Source organism: Chelonoidis abingdonii, chromosome 21 (assembly GCF_003597395.2).
Source record: "Chelonoidis abingdonii isolate Lonesome George chromosome 21, CheloAbing_2.0, whole genome shotgun sequence".
Classification (NCBI taxonomy): domain Eukaryota; kingdom Metazoa; phylum Chordata; order Testudines; family Testudinidae; genus Chelonoidis; species Chelonoidis abingdonii.
Window position 1 is genome coordinate 4,169,964 of NC_133789.1, and position 10,974 is coordinate 4,180,937.

General features: G+C 48.6%; 1 non-coding gene across 1 annotated transcript; it reads left to right on the forward strand.

Moving 5' to 3' along the window:
• Window positions 1-7,667: 7,667 nt before the first annotated feature.
• TRNAC-GCA (transfer RNA cysteine (anticodon GCA)) lies at window positions 7,668-7,739 on the forward strand. The gene has a single exon. It is a non-coding gene; the product is annotated as a tRNA-Cys (tRNA).
• Window positions 7,740-10,974: the final 3,235 nt, after the last annotated feature.

Below are 10,974 nucleotides of genomic sequence, written 5' to 3' on the forward strand. Positions count from 1 at the left end.
GGTCATTAACGATCCCATGGTGCTTTGCATAAGAGTCAGGGCGTTGAACCTTGGTCTCTTGGCAGATTCCATCATGTGGGCTCATACAAGGGTCACAGACACTGCCACAAAGAAAACACATAAATTTGGGTCAGTAAGTGAAACAGAAAACAAGAGCGTCAGTTTCACTTCTCTGACCAGAAATATGTTTGGATGCTGCCGTTCCCGGAAAGTCCCCGTCTGCACTACAGCTGAAATGTGCTAGCCATAGCATTGTTATTATTAGCTGCCTTATCTCTAGGCTTGGAAGGATTCGATTTTAACTGGGAAATGTCAATTTTACGGAACACAAACAAACCAAGGAAGAAAATATCTCCACTGGCGATAATCGAAATGGACAGATAAGCCAAGTAAGAAAAGTGCTGCCGGAGAACTGATCAGAGGTTAACTTGTGAACAGTTGATTCATATATTTGGACATGTGATATTGACAATTTGTGCTTTAATGGTTATAAAGCTTTTCAATCTTAATGTCTATTGTCATTTAATAATTTTTGTGTCTCTCCCCCCACCCCCCCAAATTTCCTGCAACTGTGAAAACTGAAATAGAAAAAAGAACAGGAGTACTTGTGGCACCTTAGAGACTAACAAATTTATTTGAGCATAAGGTTTTGTGGGCTACAGCCCACTTCATCAGATGCATAGAATGGAACATATAGTAAGAAGATATATATACATACAGAGAACATGAAAAGGTGGAAGTTGCCATACCAACTGTAAGAGGCTAATTAATTAAGATGAGCTATTATCAGCAGGAGAAAAGAATAACAACAAAGCTTAAAATGATGTTTAAAACTAAACATGGATATGATTTGTCAAAATTATGAAAAAGGAATTCTGCCAGGCCTGAGTATATCCTGGCCTTGTAAAGACAGCTCCATCCCTAAAGAATTTACAGGCTAAATAGACAAGGCAGACTGCCCCCATTTCACAGACAGAAGAACTGAGGCACATATCTTCAAAGCTATTTAGGTGCCTAACTCCTAATGACTTCAATGGGAGCAAGGCACCAAAGTGCCTTGCCTGAGGTCACACAGGGCAGGCTGTTGCAGACAGAGGGATTGAACGCAGCTCTTTTGAGGTCTAGCAAGCAGGGCGTAGCCGTAGAGTCTGGATCTAGGCTTTTGGGATACTTGGATGCTGGACCTGTTTTTTTGCTCATTTCCAGTCAGAAGCTGTTTCTAGCAGTTTTCCAGCCCAGGGTACTTGGGGGCTAGGCCAGAGGATGGCTTGGCTAGCTCATGACTCTAAAATTCCAAATCCTGGACCAGGAATTGGGGCTAATCTTGGCTAGCTGTGGCTGTGGGATGACCAGGGCCTTATTCTGGGAAGAGAGTCACTATTAATGATCTGTCACGGGCCCAGCTGGAGCCCAGTTCCCTGTCCGAGTCTGTATATGCTTCTGTGGTTGCAGGTACATTACAAGGCGCTGTTCACCCCGGTCTGCAAACACCCCCCTCAGTAGATCACACAGAGCAAAGGAAGGATTCTGAGCAGAGTCCATGCCCGCCCAGCTTCCCTGCCTGTTAGAAACCACCCCCTGGTGTGCACAGTGCCCTGCTACTTTCTGTCCTGTTTTGGGGCACCAGACTGGGAGTCAGGACCCCTTGGATCTATCCCCAGCTCAGAAGAGGAAGGTGATCTAGTCACGGGAACTGGCAGTCAGGACTCCTAGGTTCCATTTACATTGATTCACTGTGTGACCTTGGAGAAGTCACTCCCTCTCCCCATGCCTCAGTTTCCCCACCCTGATGTAACGGGGCAATCCTTTTGGGTCTGTGCAGCATGTTATTAGCCCCAGCTCTCTAGACTGTCCCTTGGGATAGTTTATCTAAGTGCTCCCGACCTGTCACCTCATCCTCCTGACAGACCCTCAGGGGGACGTGTTTAGCGCCTCCCCTAATGGGTTTGCAAATGACTGTGTTTGCCTGGCGCTGGGAGCCTTATCTTCTGCTCCTCTGGACAAATTGGCCCAGCTGGGGGGCTGACTGGAACAACCAGCTGTGGGCAAACAAGGAAATGCTCTCCTCTGAGAGGATTCCTCAGGAGACAATGCTGCCTCTGCCTCCCTCAATCAAGAAGGTTTAGCAGTGGCTGATTTTCCCACCCCACACCCCTCCCTCAGGTTTCTGACTCTTTAATATATTTTATAGTAAGTAAAAATACACCCCTAAGCCCCACTGATGTCCTGCTTAGGGGACATGGCTAGGCCTTGTACCAACTCTCTGCACAGGGGTGAATTTCACCCACAGCAGCTAGCTAGCCAGGAAGATCATGGTTATGGTGGGCTGTCTCCTTATCCTCTAGGTTTAATATCCCCAGTGCTGAAGCTTCTGTTGCTTCCCTGCATAGACCTCATTCGAATTACGCTGTCCAGACTTTCTTCATTTCCTCTCCTTCCTATTTATATCTTCTCCCACTTGGCAATTCCCTGCCTCTAGGATAGTTACACCCTATAGTGATTTGGACTCTGTTATGAGTTGCCGGCTAATTAGGTTTGGTTTTAAAATCTCAGCTCCTGGAGTCATGTGATTAAGTGAAACTCTCAGGCCTGGTCTATACCTAAAACTTAGATCAATCTAGTTACCTTGCAAAGGGCTGTGAAAAATTTCATACCTTGTGCGACATAATTAGGTTGACCACGGTAGCATTGCTTTCAAAGTAAGTTTCTGGCCTTCACCGTGGTGGAGGAAAGTGGGAAACATCACACTGCCAGCTCAAAAATCATCAGTCCACTAAACAGAACCCCAGCTGTGTTACTGTTTGAAATCTCGTGATTGGTAAATTGATCTCGTGATTTTAGCACCTGACTCGTGATTTTTGAGGGGGTCGGAATGGACAATGCTGCTGTTATGCTTATTGCCACTTGGTCGCGAAAAGCTGGGAATTGTCCCGATTTTAATGGGAACCACTCACAGAGCCTCTTTTGGAGTATCGCTGGATCCTGCACTTGTGAGAAGCGAAATTAGTGCCTTGCCAGAGGGACATCCTGCTCTGGGGCCTGCTGGATCCAAAGGGCGACAGCCAAAAAGCCCTTAGTGCTTGGTCCTTAAGGAAAACAATATGTACATATTAACTAGCTCCCAGTGTGTGTGTGGGGGGGGGGGGTAATGTCACTGGGGCCTCTTTTGTCCCAGAGCTTTGTGAGGGGGGCTATGCGGGTGGAGTGGATGGTAGGCCAAAGATGAGCACCAGGAGACAAAAGCACTGAAAGAAAGGAGACGGAATCAGATTCTTTGTGTGATCATCTCCTTTCCCCTAGAAAGGAGGCCAGAGAATTCTGTGCTCAGTCAGCTGGTCCCTTGTTACCCAGTTTAACAAGATGCTCTGCTACTGGTGTGGCAAGCTGCCCTGTATTCCTTCCTCTCTCACAGGCCAGCTGGTTGGCCTCAGTTTCTCCATGTGTAAAACCGGGTGACGCTCCTGCCCTCCTCTTTAAAGTGTTTTGAGATCTGCTAATGAGCGGCTCTTACATAGATCTCTTACAGGGATTACAAATAGCAGGGTCGCCAAAGTATAAAAAGGTGTTGTCAGAGGTTGGTAAGATTTGCCCGTGGGAGGGCTTCGCATTGTTTGGGGTCTGATTCCCCCGTCCATTAGTCACTGGCTGATCAGGTGCTAGTTATTCTGGAGCTTGATGCCAGCTCTGCTGGCCGTCTCCTATCTCCTAGGCACTACGGTTGCCGGTCATCCAGGATTGTCCGGGAGTCTCCAGGAATTACAGATTAATCTTGAATTAAAGGTTATGTCATGTGACGAAACCTCCCAGGATACGTCCAATCAAAACTGACAACCCTCCTAGGCACAGAGGTGTTTTGTTTCCTTGCTTTCCGATGTGATGTCCTTGATAGATTGAGGGACTAATGCTTGCACACTTCCTCATGTTTGAGACAGTGGAGGCTGAGCATGAAATAACTTGCTAGCTAGCCATGTTGTAATCATCATTAGCAAATGCTAGCAAGCCCTGCAGCTGAGGGGCTAGTGTGTTGTGTTTGGCTTGGTATCAAGTAAATGATGGTTTGAATCCCTCTCCTGCTTTGTGTTTGGCAAAATGCAATTCAAGCTGGCCACATATACCTTCCAGAGGACCAAATCCTCCTTCTATTGAAGTCAGTGGTACTCCCCAATTTTGTGGGTATAAATAAAATGGGATCCAAATCTAGTTTTAGATTTGAACTGGTAAATATGCCCCTTCCCCTGGCCCCTGCAGGCTCCCCGCAGCGGCACTGGAGCTGTTGCTGGAGCAATGTCCCTCGGGTGATTCTAAGAAGTCTTTTGAAAACAGGCTCTGGCAGCAGATTCCTGGCATGGGTAACGGGATACCTGGGTTCTATCCTAGGCTCCAGGATGCAGAGTAGCTAGTGCTTAAGGCAGGGGCTGGGAATCAGGACTTCTGGGTTCTCTCAGCTCTACCCTTGATTTGTTGTGTGTTTATAGAGAGTCTTAAATAATAAATGTTTATTTAGCTTCCTAGGGCATTATCACTGATCAGGGCAGTTTCCTTTTATCAGTCTCCAGCTGGGCATTTGTCCCTGTCATTTGGTCAAGATCTCTGTGAAATCCTGGTCTCTGCTGCATATCAGCTACAACCAGCCATTTCTCAGTTAGCTCCCAGGGCATCCAATGGAACCAGCACAGCCCTAACTGGGTTGGGCCAGTACACTCTCCAGACAGGTTAATAATCTCTGCTCCAGAGAGCACATCTGAATCTAACCTTTGTGGGTTCTTTTATCATTATGACTGCTCGAGGCCGGTTTTCCTCTGTCTCCAACTTCTACCATCAAGGTCGTATTTCGGGACAGGCAACCCAGACGAGCGCTTCAGGGGGACGGGGGAGCCGGGGTTGGAGTTCTGTGTTTGTGGTTAGGGACAAAAGGGAAGATAGAATGTTTGAAGTCACATGTTTCAGGTGTTCTGTAGATGGATTCATTTGTCACTAACTTCCTAGGGTGTTCTGGACCTTTGTGGAACCTTCCAGACTCTCTGCGAATGACATTTTCCTCAAACCTTCTAGAACAGCGGTTCTCAAACTTTAGCAACCTGAGAACCCCTATTTTGATTTAAACATTTTCATGGAACCCCAACCTTCTGCTCAGCCCGATACCCCCTCCCACTCCTACTCCACCTCTGCCCTTCCTCTTTCCCACCTCTTTCCACCCCCTGCCCCAAGCGCCCCATCCCCGCTCCTCCCCCTCACTCCCAGCACCTCCTGGATGCCTCTGAACAGCTGTTCCCCAGTGTGCAGGAGGTGTTGGGAAAGGAGGAGGAGGAGTTGATCTGTGGGGCCTGCGGACCCCCTGGAATACAGGTCTGTGGACCCATTTGAGAAACACTGTCCTAGAATATTGTCAGCCACGCCCTCGCGGGTATATCAGGGGCAGGGTGTTGCCACTCAGTCAGTGAGATATAAGAACAAAGTGAAGTGAAGTGAGTGCCCAGCTGCGATACTGTGAACTTTGTTTTAGTGTGTAAATGTGAAAGTGTACTTGTGTTTTTAAGACTTGAAGAAGCGTGTTAGTAGCGCCAAATAACGGATATAGTTAATGGGATGCCAGAGATATTTATCGACCCCCTATCTATGCAACAATATAAAATGGGGGGCCACCGAAGACACTCCTCGCCTGGGGCGCCATTTGCTCTAGGGCCAGCCCTGTCTACCATTCTACATGCGTGAGATCTTTTAAAAATGTGATTATCTGGACTTTTCCAAGCAATCACTAAAGGGGCAGGTGGGGTGAGTGATGACATATATTTAAAGGATGTAAGCAGTGAGTGGGGGCAAGAAACGACCACTCTTCATGGCCTGGCTTTCCAGGGTTATCGTGGTCCCAGTGTAAGTCTATATTTCCTGGCTTTCCAAGGTTTACCTGTGGGCACCTTTGGGGAATGAGGCAGCCCTGGGAACCCTTAGCTCTAACGTAATGAAATATTTTGGCTGCAGATAACTAGGGACAAAATGAAGTCCTCAGGGAAACTTCTTTAGTCAGGCTACGTCTAGCACGGACAAGGGAGGTAAATCAAATTAGCTTAATTACCGATTGGTATAAAACATGATATTAAATAAAGTCGATTGTGGTGCGCGCGTCCCGGAACCTCGTAGGCACGCATTTGGAATTCGGTGGTGTGCGTCCATGGTCACGGGCGAGGCTAGCGTCGAAGTTTTCTGGAGCGCGTCTGCACTGTGCGGTAAGTTACTTTTGTAAATAATGAAGGCCAATAACGTCGATTTGCGTCCACACTAACCGTAATCCGATATAGTAATATCGATTTTAGCGTTACTCCTCTCGTTTTGTAGGAGTACAGAAATCGATTTAAAGAGCCCTTTAAATCGATATAAAGAGCAGTGTAGTGTGGACGGGTGCAGCGTTAAATCGATTTAACGCTGTTAAAATCAGTTTAACAGCGTAGTGTAGACCAGGCCTCAGATGAATGCGTTGGTGGAATTGTCTCTTGAGGAAAGGGTGGGGGGATTAGAACCACCTTACTTAGGACAACTAGATTCAAAATCAACCAATCTGGTACTAGAAGAATGTGGGGAGAGTTCAGAGGTTGCTTAAGCTAGAGTAATACCTATTCAAAATGCAACCAGTGCAGCTTCCACAGTCTATATAATTTCACTGACACATTCATTTACCTACCAGTGAGGAAAATACCAGAGTGGAAAGAGTTAAAGGTCTTGGATTATTTTCTTCCCTTTGTAAATGCCATGTCATCTAGTGCTTTGCCTCTATAGAGCTCCAAGCGCTTTACAAAGGAGGTCAGTGGCATTATCTCCATTTTACATATGGAGAAACTGAAGCACGAAGAGGGAAAGTGACTTGTCTGTGGCCAAACCCATTTATCCTGAGCCCAGTGCTCCGTCCACAAGGACACAGTGCCTTTAAGAATCTGATTAATACTTTGTTCCCTCTCTGAATAGAGGCCCTGCTTCCCTTTGGCTTATGACAGAATGGCTATAACACCCCTGAGTCCAGCCTCTGGCTAGGGCCTTGCAACGCGTCTCTTATAGGGGGCACGCCATATACCAAGCAGGTACTGGCCGCCCCTTTCAGAACACCACCAGCCAGGCCCAGTTTTGTCTGGGCCGGGAATATTTCAGCAACATGTTTTGGTGGCTGCCATTTAACTGATGCCTATCGGGCCCTACGGGTTTCACGGCCTGCAGTAGCTGCACCCCAGAGTGAAAGCAGTATAGACGGCTGTCTACAGATAGATGGATTCGCTCTACTTCATCCAGAGGTGATTATGTTTAATGCAGGAATCTCTGGTGGGAAGTCTCCAGACTGTGCTATGCAGAAGGTCAGACTAAAATCAGATTAGCCCCAACTGGCCTTCAAAAATGGATAAATCTGCTGCACATCAAGAGTCTTTGTGATGTTTAACATCCAACCACCCAGCATTCATGTAAAGGTTTAAGTCTTCCGCCAGGCTGTTGCTGTTTAAAGCTTTGCTGTGCAGTCTGAGTCATTCCCTGTGCAAACATTCCCCAGAGCTTAGCTTCCACCCATTATGTGGGTGGTTGTTTTAGGTGCTGGCTGTAACACATTGCCAATGCACAGTTAAATTCACAGCTGTGCTTGTGCAATCTACTCTATAAGAGAATACTTTTCTCTCCTTTTCTCCACCAGAGGGGGTATAGCTCAGTGGTAGAGCATTTGACTGCAGATCAAGAGGTCCCCGGTTCAAATCCGGGTGCCCCCTCATTTTAAAAACTTAACGTTTTTTGACACAGTATTCCTGCTTGGCAGGGCAAATCTTGTAATGGGCTATTATTTTTATAGCTCCTGCAGCATCAGTGCTGGGCTTTAAATTACCCCTCCTATCACCATTTAACAGTTTTATTTAAGGGAGTCTTTCCACCTCATCTAAAGATTTTTGTAAAACCAAAGGAGGATGTGAGGGGAAAGAATCTGTGGAAACATTTAATCAGTTTCATTTTCTGTCTTTCTCCAGTTCCAGTCCAATGGCAAGAAAGGCAGGGGTTGCTACAGAGAATATGTAGACTCCTGTGAACCTGCCGTTCTCACTGTAAGCAGAGTCAGGGTCCAGCTGCCAGCACTGGGATCCACATGGGTTCTCAGGAATTAGTTCAGTTTTTCTTCTTTGTTTAGTGCCCCCAATGCACTGGGCGCTGTATCCGGCATGGGAGATAAAGACAGCTTGGAACAAGGAGGAGGGGGACTCACTCACAGCCAGCCCAGCCTGTTCCATGCCATGGCCCTTTATGGAGCAGGTGTTATGGGGAGCTGCAGACAAGATGGGGAAAGGGGGCTACCTCCTGAGCAGGATAAAAACCCAGCTGCCCGGTGACTCTGAGGAGGGCAGGGCAGGTAGTTTGAAGGAGGGAAGCTTGAGCTGAGTCCAGAGACTGGGCAGGATGAGACTTGGGAAGAAAAACTCTCTAGGGGCACCAGGAGCTGCAGTGGGACTGACAGTCCCCTGGCTCAGAGGTGAATGGAGGGAGACCTGGGAGCCTGGACTTCTGGATTGAGTGTGAAATTGGAAGCCCTAAAAAGGAAGGGCTTAGCTTTCACAGTGCTGGTGTTCACTGCAATTCCTAAAGGCTTAATCATGGAACTTTAGGGCTGGAACTGTCTCTGAGACCTCATCAAACCCAGACCCCTGTGCTCAGGCAGAACCACATATACCGAAAGACCATCCCTGGCAGGCATTTTTCCAACCTGTTCTTAAAAACCTTCAGTGACGGGGATTCCACAGCCTCCCTGGGAAGCCTGTTCCAGATTTTAACTGCCATAGAGTGAGAGAGTTTTTCCTAATATCTCACCAACATCTCCTTTACTGTGGATTAAGCCTGTTACTATATGGAGCTCCAGGAAGGGGAACTTTAGTCTAAGGACTCTAGGCAAGGTGGGATGCCTGCAGAGCCATGCCAGGAAGCATGCACCCAAAGAAGCATTACTGTCTACAGGCCTCGGCCTGCTCCATTGGAGTCCAGAGGAGTCTTGCTACTGACTTCCAGAGCAGCAAAGTCAGATCCGGAGAGACACCTAGACAGGAGATGCATTGGGAGAGCTGAGGCAGTGCCTCGTGGGGCTTGAAGTGAAAGGGGAGCTGTTCTCAGCGACCTGTCGCAGTGGGGTGCAATACAAGGAGACAGGAGTGGGAGCAGGATGTTCCCCTGTCCCCGCGGGCTGAGTGGAGCAGAGGGATCTGCTTTACAATGGCACAAGGGTTCTGGCACAATGTGTCTCTCTGCCCAGCCCGCCCGAGCAACCCTACAATAACAAACCAGGGGGTGTGGAATCAAAAGCTGGGCAAGATTTAACAAACATCTGGTCCCTAGCCTGTACAGTGCCGGGTTATCACCTGTTGCCAGTATTTTGCTTAGTCTGATCGTAACTGCCCTATGAGATGGGGGTCCCACCTTTCCCAGAGCAGACCCCCCAGCTCCAGTCATCTCTGCCAAGAAGCTGTTCTTTATATTCACTCTCAGCTGTCCCTCTTTCTAAATGCCACCCTCTTATTCCTAGTCCCGCCCTTCCTCTGATTGTTTATTTGCTGGGTGCCTAGGTAGGGCTTATGGGGCTTTGCCAAGAAGGCTGATTCTCAGCCATGCTGCCAAGCCACAATGCCTGACAGCAGCATTCTCTGAGAATCAGGCCAGGCCAGTCGATCTGGCTTCAGGTGCTTTGCTTTCGAACGAGCATCTGGGCCTTAGCTCTCTTGCTGTCTTCTGCCATCTCCTTTTCCAGCCCCAGGGTAACTTTTCACCGGAGAAAGCAACAGCGGCATTATTGCTGCTCATGTTTCATATCCAGTAGTGCCTAGAGGCCAACTGAAATCAGGGCTCCCAGAGTAAGAGGGAGCCCAGAAGAGCTTACAGTAAAAGGCTGTGCTGAGGCAGGAGATTCTGGTTTCAATTTCCTGGGAATGGAACTGGGAGAGGGGAAGGGGGAATAGGAGAGTGGAGTGCGGAATATATTGCATGAAAACAACCAAAATAAAAGAATGAGGCTTTATTTCCTTTTATGCCACTAGGGGGCAGCAGGACAATGTGAATGCCAGGAAGCCAGTAGCAATGTAGGCTGGGTTGCAGGGCACTGACTCTGCCTTGCCAGGGGTGTAAGTGAATTCATTGGAAAGCAGTAGGCCGGGATACGAGGCTTCCAAGAGCAGAAGGGAGATTGCAAGAAACTGGATCAGGAAGGGCCTCAGGAGCAAAGCAAATGCTTCCTTCAGTTCTTCCCTGAGCCCTGCCTGCTGCTCCCTCCACCCGAGGCCTGTGCAGGGTGGATGACTGACTGGAGGCTGCATCTTGGCGCAACCTGCCCCCCTTCTGCCCCAGCTGAGCCAGGTGTCATTCTGTGCAGATTCTCTCCCCCCTCTGTCGCTGATGACCTGGGGGTGGTGTCACAGTCAGTGACCCTTCAAGCTCTGGATCCCTCCAGTCCCTCATGTGGGGCTGGGACTGGGCAGGGCTTTCCTTTTCCTTCCCTGGTGCACTGGCACCCCCACTTCTGTGGGCAGGCTTGGGAGGTGGGACATATCCCAGCAACAATGGCCTCTTTGGCCTCACATTACCAAGCAGGGCAGTGGGGCTGGCTCAAGCCCTGGGCAGCCCAGCCTGTGGTCCTTGGCTGATGGACTCTGAGCATCTATCTCCCTGTCTGTGCCAGAGTGCTGCTCGGAGAATCAGTGAGGGAGGCAGCGGCTTGGCGGGGTGTGTGTGCACAATGGTTGCCTGTGTACATAAGCAGAATCCAGACAGGGATTGTGCGGGAGGGGATGCTGTACTGCCATGCGATTGGGGTGGGGGGAGTTAAATCCTGGGCTCACAAGTTTAGTTGCTCAAGAACTACATCAAATAATGGCGGGGGTAGGGAGAGGGAAACAAGATGCCACAAGTCCTCCTGTTCTTTTTGCGGATACAGACTAACATGGCTGCTACTCTGAAAGGTAGGTGGGAGGTGTCTGC